At 34.9% G+C, this 12001-nt stretch overlaps 1 non-coding gene across 1 annotated transcript; it reads left to right on the forward strand.

The window, feature by feature from the left end:
• Positions 1-10038: 10038 nt before the first annotated feature.
• Trnam-cau lies at positions 10039-10110 on the forward strand. The gene has a single exon. It is a non-coding gene; the product is annotated as a tRNA-Met (tRNA).
• Positions 10111-12001: the final 1891 nt, after the last annotated feature.

Raw genomic sequence — 12001 nt, forward strand, 5'->3', positions numbered from 1 at the left:
AAGTGTCTTTCTCATAGTTTGCTGGGGCTGAAGTGCCGACGCGATAGTGAAGATACAGATCTGAGACCAGCCATATCAGTCCAATAGTTATAATTTTAATATTAACAGCCCTCTTAAAATTCCTTTCACCGTAGAAGACCTTTCTCTTTGGCATGGTATACATACCACGTCATATCTTTAATAAAACCACGTAAAAAGATATGACTATAGGCCAGAGTCACTAACCTGTGCAAAACTTTGGAGTGCATGGTGAACTGTGGCCTGATATGGTATGGAAAATAAACGATCAACTACAAATATCTCGATCTCGCTAGAGACTACAATCTTAGATGCATTCCTCGAACGAAAACAGGTTTTAGCGGTCTTCTTCGACCTTAGAAAAGCCTGTGATACCGCCTGGCGACGAGGGATTATAAACACCTTGGTGTTGTGGAAGGACGGCGGAAACATGTTTTCATTCATAACAAACTTTATGAACGGTAGGATTTTCCCTGTAAGGCTCGGAACAAACCTTTCTGATTGTGTAAATCTAATAAAATAAAGTGCTCCGAGGATTTTTCTCTCTTTGTTGTCGACTTTGCTACATAAACTGTGCAACATGAGAGAGACTCTCCAAAATTTAATGTGTTTTACTCGGTTTCACGGGAAAAGATGTACCGTCCATTTTTCTTTGCTGAGAACACTGTTACAGGAATAACATATCTCGATATGCTTGAGAATTATCTTTTCCCCCAATTGGAGACTGATTCGAACGACTTCATTTACCAACAGGACGGGGCACCACCACATTAGCATCTCGCAGTCCGGCAATTTTTAAATCAAAGAACTCGTGACCCGTGGATCGGCCGTACTGGACAAAATGACGCATCCTTACATTTCTGGCCTCCAAGGTCACCGGACCTTATTTTATGTTATTTTTTCTTGCGGGGTTTCATCAAAGACTCTGTATATGTGCCTCCGCTACCAACAACAATGGATGAGCTGAGGAATCCCATTTCAACAGCAGTGGAATCAGTAACTCAGGACATGCTCGCTGCAGTGTGGGATGAATTTGAATACCGCATAGACATATGCCGTGTTTCTAAAGATGGACTTACTGAACACCTTTTAAAAGGTATGAAAAAGAAACTTTTTGAGTTTCCCTTTCAGCCAAAAAAAAATAGTAATTGTATATGTTTACTACTGTTCGAATTATATACATGTGAAATCGGATGATTCTTTTTGATACACCCTGTATATTCGCCGCAAGAAGATCTGTATCACCGGACAAATTGTACGAGTCACAATACATCGACTCAATGACAATGGAGTCGTCAAAACACGTTTTCTTTTTCAAACGAAAACATCAAATCAATCTTAGTGCAGGGACAATAGTACATTGTGTAGCACACATCATGGATTTTAATTCAAAATTTCTTACATCTATATCAAACAATTCTCATTCACTCGTACAATTTTAAAATTATGCCTCTTCCATTCTCCGCCAATATAACCCACTTCAAACAGCAGAATCAGCTGTCTGATTGTGTGGTCTCCCAGGTAAATGCAGAAACTCCCCTGCAAAAAGGTCTTGTGAAAAGGAACTTAAGGTGCATTTTGAACGTCTTGGCGTTAGGGAATGTTTTTATTGAATTTGGTAGTCTGTTAATAAATATAACACCTGCCTGCGAGGGCAGGTGTTCAAAAACCACCGTTCTGTGTCTCTCAGTTCGTAGTAGTTCTCTACCTCGTGTCTCATGCATATGTATGCCACGGCCTCTGGTTAAAGGTCGGGACACACATCCACAGTGCCCGACACGTGAGTCGGCCGAGTGTCGGTGCGGGCACGGCTCGGTTACGTGAGGCCACACATGTCCGTACGAAGCCCGAGCGCAAAAACCTCACTGTTTAGACAAGAGCATATTTCTTTTGGGTTTTGCAGTGACAGATACTTAAAAAACGTTCAGAAAATAACGTATTGCTTAAGATGATGAATGTTAACTTTAATGTTGTTAATTTCATTAATCGCTGTGGCGAATGAAACATTGCAATGATGCAGTAAAGCTTGGTACAATCAGCTGTAAAATTTGTATTAACATTGTAACATTTGTAATGAAAATGTATAAGCAAATAACTTTCCAGTTCACGTTCCTACCTAAGTCAGTTTATTTGCTATGCCTGCACAAAAAATGCGTTATCAAGTCAACACTACTAGATATTTAAGTATCGCTTCAGAAACAGTACTTTAATGACGTCCTCATGATACTTCTAATGATTAGTTCTTGTACCTAAGAAATGATAAGTGCACCGTAACCATTGAGATTCGGACTAAGTTATTCCTTTTGTTTAATTGTAGTTTGCATATGCTTGGGAATATTATAAATTCAACTGCGGATTCGAAAAAAAAAAAACACAATGACAAAACCTGCATATCTATTAATTTTTATTGATTAGCCTACTTCTGTTAATTTATAGATTACTTGATATATTGAAACATAATAAAAAGTGTTGGGGACTGTTGTTAAAACATTTTGTAATGTGAGCTTACTCTAGAAATCTATATTTTGTTAACTGTAGTCTTAAGAAAGTAATTAAGAAGATTTTCAAGAGTACATACCAAATATATATAAATCACCAAGGTTAGAAGAAAACTAGAGAGAGGCGACAAAACAGTTTGTTATACAATGAATTGCAAATACATAAAACACAGCTGGTCGAAGTAAAAAATAATTAGTATAAACTCAAAGCCCACTAAAACTTTAACTCTTGGAATTTACAGATTTCTTATACTTTACACGTAGACTGCGGCGGGCGCACATTAATAGTATGCGGCTGTCCTAAGTCGGTACATGACTAGTGTCGCAGTGAATGTGTTAATGTGTTACAGCCTGCCCTTAGCTATTCATATAAATACCTGTAAACTACAGCACCATTAATTTGTGTGAACTAATACAATATCTTCAATTTAATCAAATATTTTACATAAACACGAGAACATTTTAATGTATCAACATAGAACACATGTTGGTAATGATTCTTATCTCTCAGGTAATCGAGTTGTTCGTTCCCAAGAAGAGTAATTAACAAAACATAAAAACAGTGGACACGAATTGGGCAGTAATAATTCTTACTTAGGCCTAAACTGATAAATCAGTTCATACCATCACTTTTGTTCTTTATAAACGCCGGGAAACAAAATTATTTCCTAGTAAATAATTGAACCTCTAAACATTTATTTAACAATGTGTAATTCATGTTTGTGCACATATTTATGGTAAACAGTGAGGATTTATCTAGCTTTATTTAAATTAGCGCTCATCGTTAGCCAATATTTCTTACAACTAGCTGTTTGTAAAGTTATATCTTTCGAGACTCACCTGTCCACTTCAGTCCAACTCATTACGGCCATTTTTTTTCAGCTTTAGAAAATTATTTGCCTTGTTTCGTTCGCCTTTTGTGGGAGGTAAGGTATCCTCACGTCCAACTTCCAACCTTTATCCAAAATTGGTTGCTAGTTTCGACCTCGCTTCTGATGGCACTACAGATACAGAACACACCGTGTACTACAGCCTTCTCTTCGCTGTCTATTTGAAAACTGCTTCACAAAAGATGAATAATTTTGTTATTGACGATGTAAGGTTTGAACGGATAACAGGATTTCGTACATTGACCATCGTTAAATGTTTCTAAAGGTATAACACAAAGGAATTACCTCCACCACCTGACAAAGAGGATAGATTCCAATCCTCGAAACGTTTTTTATATACTTTTGCAACATATAACGATGGCAATTTTCCGAAATCCTGTTATCCTTTCAATATCAATATGATAAAGGATCTCAAGTTTTAAACTGTCTAGAGTATGTGGTCTTCATGTAACTCGGTGATGAAAATGTGATGTTTGCTTCTGAGAGGGTAATGAATTAATCAAACTCTTGAATTAATCAAATTCTATCATTCCTTAAGCGGTAATTTGTTACATGATGTTCTTTTAATCACAGCAAGTTATATTCGTAATGTTAGCTATAATTTTATTTTGGTACGAAATGTCTTCAGTAGCTCTTGGAACCAATGAATTACATCAAGGTATTTTGTACATAATACTCAAAAAATACACAAATATTGTTTTCCAAATTATAAACACGTTAATAAATCTTTAAAACAGCATTTCATGGGATGTTTTACATAGCTTGTACCGTTATTTAGTTGTACTTCATATAGTACATATTTTCGCAATCCAGTTACTTGATACTGGTTAGTATAAGTTACATCCGATGTTCTTGGAACTAAATTCTTGGCGGATTAATAACCTAATTGGCACGCGTATTAATATTTCTCTCGGGAACTTTGTAGCTGCCATTCCTGCTGCCGAGTAACATCTCGCGCACATTGTTTCGTAAGTAAAAATTTATATTTTCGTATTATTATCCCTTTCATGCGAGACATCTAAATTTGAATGTAATGTAAAGTAAAATTATAACTTGTAAAGTAACTTATCTTGAATGTGTTTTATTTGCCAGTTAAACTTGGTTAATATTTGTGGCGATGTCCTTCTGACGTGACCACGTTGTCGTGATTATAAGTTGTCTCGATAAATGGCTAGTACCGTCGCGGTTTTGTTTTAGGCGAGTTGCAGTTCGCTCTTATCATATTTTAGTTCATATTTTAAACTCTATTTGGCAGCATCGTGGCAATACTGGATTTTATTTTACCAAATAGAAGTGGTAAGTATATAAGTAAACTTCGAATTTCGAGTATTCATTACTACAACCTCAGCGGTATCCAACACCATGTGTATTGCCCATTTGGTACAAGATGTATCTAATTTCTATGTTGATACTATGTTATAAATTGCAAAATAAAAAAATAACGGGAGATTCTCATAATTTACTTAATGACTTTAAAAACAACATTATTATGCTGAGTACATTATGCATATATAATATTTACAATATTAAATATGATGCATGATACGATTCTTAAAATTAAATCTGATATATAATAGTTTCATAAAATATAAATATCATACTGGCCAGGTAGTCAGCTGTGATTCTGAAATCAGACCGTATGTTTACTAGCTTCTCATTGATCATTACCAGTCACATGTCTCGTGGTGTGATAGAAGGCGATGTAAACATCTACAGTATGTGCTTTGAGGTGTTTGGAATTTTCCCACTTGCTCCTATGGTGGTGCACGTTTGTTCACGTTACAGCATCATGCCCCATACCCCTCTTTTAATTTGCGAGATAGGTAGACATGCACCTTCGTCAAAGTCATTCTCATCTATATAGAACATTAACGATGTTTTATGCAAAACTCATTTGTTATGCAACTCTCCAGATAAAACATCCCTCGAGATATATGTGGATGGTTAGGCCATGCACGCTAAAATACTTTTGATTGTACTTAGTTTGTTGACGAATTGATTTGTTCTGCGATTTTCTTGCTACCATTATGTTTACGACTACGACTAATGAAACCATGTTTACTATCGCTTAACCAAATCCCGTGGAGAAACATGCACCGTTATCCAACTCGATGTTCCTTATATAGGAATTAAACTTCGTGCAAGATTTAAACATTCGATTTTGAGTTATCGTGCGAGTGAGATAAATTAAGTGTTCCAGTGTTTCTCGAGTGTTAAACTTCGCTGAATCTCTGCCAAACAGCGGTATTTCCAAGTTGGCACGTTTTTTAGAAATAATATGAAAGCATAAATAAAACTTGTATGAAATTTAATTCTTGATCAATTAAAAGGGTTTGAATAGCGAGGTTAAAAGAAATTTCAGAAACATTAATATTGCGTAGTAAATCATATTTTTATTCTGCTCCTTTTGGCCTCATTTTTATTATTCTTCTGGCGCATAATTCTACTACTATGACTTCCACTTGGAAGACCGTAGCATTTTTTTCCAGGGGCACAGATAGGTTAAATCCTGACCCGTATATGCTGAATCCTGCCCTAAACTCAAGGCGTGAACCAACTGTATAGAACTTCTGGACTCCTTTAGTAGGGTAGGCCTCGTTTTTACCCCATCTTCAGTAGAAACTATATGGTTTTCTAAGAAGTATTTCTTAACGATTTCTACTGACACATTGGATATCGTTTCAGAAAAGTCCTGGGTTAATTTAATATGGCTTTCTGAGAAGGTAGCTTTAATCACCTTTATATCCAGAAGCTTCATTGCGGCTGTCTTCAATACCATCTGGCTCCAGAGGAGTGTATCCCAGGACCGCTTGAAGTGCCAGGGTTGGACAGGAGCTCTTGTGATGCTTACACAAGCTAGCCTTAGAAGACTCTGTAGCCTCTTGACTACTGTTTTGGTTCTGCTTTCGGCTACCCAAACTAATGCAGCATATGTGACCATTGCTTTTTTAACTTATAGATCCAATAAATCATTTTGGTTTTCAATCCCCATTTCAATCTAAAGTCTTATACATGCCCTAAGGGCCTTTATCGCTTTAGATATTGTGTGAATATGTGGACTCAAAGTCAGCCTCTTATTCAGGAAAAACGCCCAGATACTTGACTTCGTTAGAATGTTTTATCCTGATACCTTCCAGGGCAGGTTGTTCTAGCTGGAACTTTCTTTCCCTAGTAAAGGTAATCATACTTGTTTTGATGGATTAATCCGTAAACCTTCACCATGGCACCAGTTGTTTCTAAAATTTATGGCTTCTTGAATGAGGCTTTTGTTTTTCCAGCGTGCCTTTGTTTTTCAGGAGGGAGGGAAGACAGAACTCCTCCATGGAGACAGCCTTTCCGGGCCGTGGTAGTGACAGATTTATCCCCAATCGTTGTAACTTTTCTGCTTTTTAGGAGGGCTACTATCTACTTGATAGCGTCTGGAGAACTCCAAACCGTTCCAGAGCTGCCTTTTTTGGATTGATATGCTACTCAGTCGTAAGCTACTTTAATATTCATAAAGACGCCAACCAGGGATTTCATTTTCCTTAAAAGTGTCCTCCACCGCTTCCCTTCCCCCAGACTTTGGAGAGCGATGATAGTTGACTTAGCTTCCACGTATGCATGTTGATATAGGCTGAGTGGTTGTAACTGTAAGGTTTCGTTCCCTGATATATATTAATTATTTGTTCTGTAGTTTTCTACCATGAAGGAGGTTATGCTTACAGCCTGTACGAGTTAGGTTCAGATGAAGCACTGTCTTTTTTCGCACAAAACACCACAAGTGTCGTCCTCCAGTTTTTTAGAATAAATCCTAGGGCGTAGCTGCTTCTAAACAGAATAGTTAGAGTATTTAATAAGATATCGAACCCTTCTTGGAAAAGGGTCGGGACCGACCTCCACCCGCCCCAGGATATTTAAATGGCTTAAAGGATATTACTGCCCATTTAATCCTTTTAGATTTAAAATTTTTTTTTGACTGCTGTCTGGATTTGGAAGCCTTCCGACCAGATCTCTCCCCCGCTAGAGAATAAAAATCCTCATTTCGAGACCACCCCGAAAATGCGTCTTCAACAAAAGTTCTAGAGTTTTCCTTCTTGTTCACTGTAAGACCACAATTGGCTTTTACTAAGGACCCTAGTGGGTTGGAGTGATCGGTTTAGAGATTTTTTTTAACCTGTCAGTCTCTAGTTGGTTGCTCATGCTTTTACAAACATTTTTCCAGGTTCTTCTCTTATTTTTTCTAATTTCTTTCTTATATTAATTTATTTTGCTAAGGGATACCGTCATCTGTTCTTGTTGCTCATTTTTAAAAATAAACTTCAAGATTCTATTTTCAATTGATACATATATGACTTAATTTTGTATACTTTTCATAATCCTATCAGTATTAAGTATGCTGATCATAGCTATAATGCTAGGAGTAAGGCAATTAGGCTTACTAGATCGATTTCGTATAAGTATTGATTTACCGCTCTTGTTTCTAAGATTACCTATTATCTGCACAATTGTATCAGCATATTTGATAACCAACAATTCGACCATTGCAACAGATCCTTTTTTTTATTGCAATGTGTAAGGGTGTATTTAAGTTAGAAGTTATATTTAATTCAGCAGATCTTCTATGTTGCTTATGTTAAACATCCATTTTAAAATGCCCTTCTTAAATTTGTTGAAACTGCTTACATTTTTTAAGTCACTTGGTAGTAAGTTGTACATTTTTGGTGCAATAAACTTATAATGTTTTTTATAAAAGGTTATGAATGGTCTAGGGACATAAATATTTTCCCTACTTCTTAATTTATTTCTAAACATATTCATATTTCTTGGGAAATTACCACCCTGCTTGTAGAATGCTGCCATAACTTTAAAAACAAAAAGATGTCTTAATGGTAGAATTCTCAAGCTAAGGTACAATGGCCATTAATGGTCAGAAACTTTTTTTCTTGTCTTAACTCTAATTAGATAATTTTGCTGGATTATCAGTGGCATAAGGTTGCTGATTAATATGTGAATGGTATTAATAACTTCACCAACGGTGACGTGGTGCAGCCCTGGCGTCGGACCTCAGAACTAAAAATAACCCCCCGAAACCTCAGCTTAACCTCGTCCTTTATGAATGCATATCCTGTGTAGCTAATACACGATAAGAGTACGCCTACACTACACCGCGTGTCGCGTAACATGATAGCTGAAGTTGCTTGTAAGTTCTTAAGTCTACATCACATTTAATTCTCGAGATTTCCTTGCGGACAGTGAAGTCATACAGTGAAATAGTTTGTACACCTCCGGCAGACAAAATAAAAGTTGTCTCAGCCTACTGAGTGATTAAAGACAGCGTATTTTATCAGTGATTTCAGTAAAACTCGTTTAAAATATTTTTAGGCCCAAGAAGTAAAAGAAAAATATTTACAGAGAAAAAAACCGATTTGGGGATGCGTGGATCAACGATGAGTGTTTTTTTTAAGTATTAAATAGAAGACCTATTTTTACAAACTTGGTACGTGACTGTCATTACTGAATACCGGGAGTTATTTAACTGTTTATACGGGTATTTATAATCATAAAATAAAAATTACAATTTGTATAAAAAAACTAAAAGAGACCAAAACTATTGAAGACTCCACCTCACTGTATCCCATTTCATTTTTATGCATTTACATATCACAGATGTCTCAAAGCAAGTGCTCTTTTCTGGGATTCTCATCAGACGGTTCGAGATGCCTCCAAGCACCCACGAAAATGCGGAATCATTGAGAGAAATCCCCGTCTTTTCACCTGTACCCGTCACATCAGGCGGGTGAGTTATAGTCATCAACATTGATGTCATTGGAAACCCACATCTGGGCAACAGTGGTAATAACGACTATGGTTTCAGGAATGGGGTTTTTAAAACACAGTTCTTGATCGGTAAAGTTATGGGGACTTCTTTAATTTAAGATTTTTGAATGGGGAAACAGTTGGTATAGAAATGTACCATGTTTATTTTAAAGAGTATTTATAAAATATGAACGATTTAAAAAGCCAGTTCTTCGAATCTGTAATTTATTAGACCGGAATGTTTTTTTGTGGTTGTTAATCGAGCAATTTAATAGTGCAAACATAATTATTTTAAAGTTTATAGTAGTTGGTTTAGCTTTACTTGGCCTGTTTAAATAATTTTCAGGTCTAGAGAGGGTTTGAAATTTAATGTAATCTGTTTCATTAATAGCATCTTTAAGATTAGTTTTCTGTATGCTTTACTGGTAGTTCATTCAGTAATTTTTAATTTTAGACATTAAAACCTTTTTCACAGCAGTTATTTAATTATAGAATTATCTAAGATGTCTCATTTTAAAGATGTTATTAAAATGTATTGAATCACTTGTTTGGTTTTGTACACATTTTAAATATTTATACAAAAATCTCTTTTATACTTGATCGTTACACATTATAAATATATAGACTATTAAAAATAATTGTATGCGTACTAATAACATCTTTGAAATGAGGCATCTCCCATAATCCGACGCCTAAAACTAAAAGTTTTAAATTGTTCTTGTGGCGAAAAATTCGATGTTGACTGTAATGATACAGCCTGCTCTTAACCCGAAATAAATAAACTTCCACCCCTGCTACAGCCCTCTATTATGACTCGCCCTTTTTACAATATGAGCAGATTGGCGCAGTGGAAGCGTGCTGGGCCCATAACCGAGAGGTCCGTGGATCGAAACCACGATCTGCTAATATCTTTTTATTTTGAATCACTGTTATGTTGCATTTTAAGGTACCTACATGAATGAATTCTTTAGTAAATTAATAACAAATTACAGCAAATGATTAATTTTAAAACATGTGGTACTTCATTGTTACTTTTCACTCTTATTCATAATACGAAACCATTTAAGTATCAACCTACATTTTACTAATATCGTAAAAAACACTCATTTCTTACTTAACAGTAATATGTTTATCTGCCCGTTAAATGATTAACAATTAATAATCATTGCAGATCCGTGATAAGCTTCCAAGGGGGGAAAGTGATTTTTTGAAAACAATCGCTCTCTGCTATTTGGGTTATAGTGCAGTCATTTGAAGCATTGTTGGTCCGAATTTTTTTACTGTGAACCGAATTGCATAAAATTTTGGAATTAGGTTCATCTTACCCTTAACTTCAAAAGTGAAAATGATTTGAACTCCGCAACCACCCTGGGGGTGGTTGCCACCCCCCTTCTCGGGAGTGAATTAATTTTTTTCGAAATAACCTCAGATATCGATAGAAGGCCTAATTTTAAGCAAAAAAAATCATCCATAACGTTTTTTTTCGAAAAAATCAATACTTTTCAAGTTATTGGCAATTAAAAAATTCGCAATTGTGTTACACGTTTTTCAATCGGTTTTTGGCAAATATCTCCAAAATATACGTTTTTTATCGAAAATTTATATAAGGAACACAATTGTAGCAGGTAAAACAATGAACAATTTTCTTTTTAAGAAAGTATTCTAAGTGCAATATTAAGCTAGATATTAAAAATCAAAGCCGTTTTTTTATTTTGTCTGAAATTTTAAATCGATGTGGTCAATGCCATCTAGCGGCGACCAGATGCATTTTAGGCATTCTAATGAAAAAGAGTTTTATAGTGCTTGAAATAAGCTTTAAAAATGAGCACTATTAAAAGTCTTTTGCACGTAAAATAAGTGAGCTGTATTGCAAATAAGAGGAGCATCTAATGTTTTTTTTTTCTTTTAAATCAATGGGTTTCATAAGTGCCATTTCCACCAAAATTAAAATTAATCGTATTCCACCTAGAATCAACTTTATTATGAAGATTTTAATAGATTGTATCAGTTTGGATGCTTCAGGACACACATTTTTCAAAAAAGTCACGATTAAAAAAAATTTCAAATTTTTAAAAAACCACCTTTTTTTCATAATATCTCAAAAATGACGACACATAGGAATAAAAGTGTAGGTATGAAAAATGTAGGTATATTTTCTGACAAATAATTTTGAATTTTTTGATTTTTCTGTAAAACAAAAAATTGACGGAAATATGATTGTTTAAAGAGCGCGTGGCCAGCGCAATCACAGCCCCTCTTAAGCCATTTAACCCTTCACCGTTTGAGAAAAAGGTTTTTTACTATATATTACAATGAAGGATGTTGTAGCTCTCTTAATTAACTTTTCAATGGTTTTTTATAAATTGTGATAGCATGAAAATTGAAGGAGTTATGGTCAAAAAACTTATCATATTTTTTTCTACTTAGTAACTGAAAATTTCGGACTGTGCAATATTTGGAGCAATGTGAAAGTACGCAGTATAATAGAGACCCAAAACTATTGTAATGTGTATATATATACATAATATGGCTCATATATTTTGGAAACGTAGGCATGAATACATACCAACTTTCTTATATATGTATATATAACACATTTGAGTAAATTTTGTATAATTTGTAAATATTTTATGCAATAAATGGCAATTTTTTAACTCTAAATTAAATTATTCTTAAATAATATGTAATCATATATATTTACTGTTTTAATTTAGGGGTTGTTTTAAGGGTAGAAAAGCTTAAGAATATGATAATCATTTTCGAGAGTGTGGAATAATATTTTAAATCCTTTTCATT

The sequence above is a fragment of the Homalodisca vitripennis genome, chromosome 7 (assembly GCF_021130785.1).
Source record: "Homalodisca vitripennis isolate AUS2020 chromosome 7, UT_GWSS_2.1, whole genome shotgun sequence".
Taxonomy (NCBI): Eukaryota; Metazoa; Arthropoda; class Insecta; order Hemiptera; family Cicadellidae; genus Homalodisca; species Homalodisca vitripennis.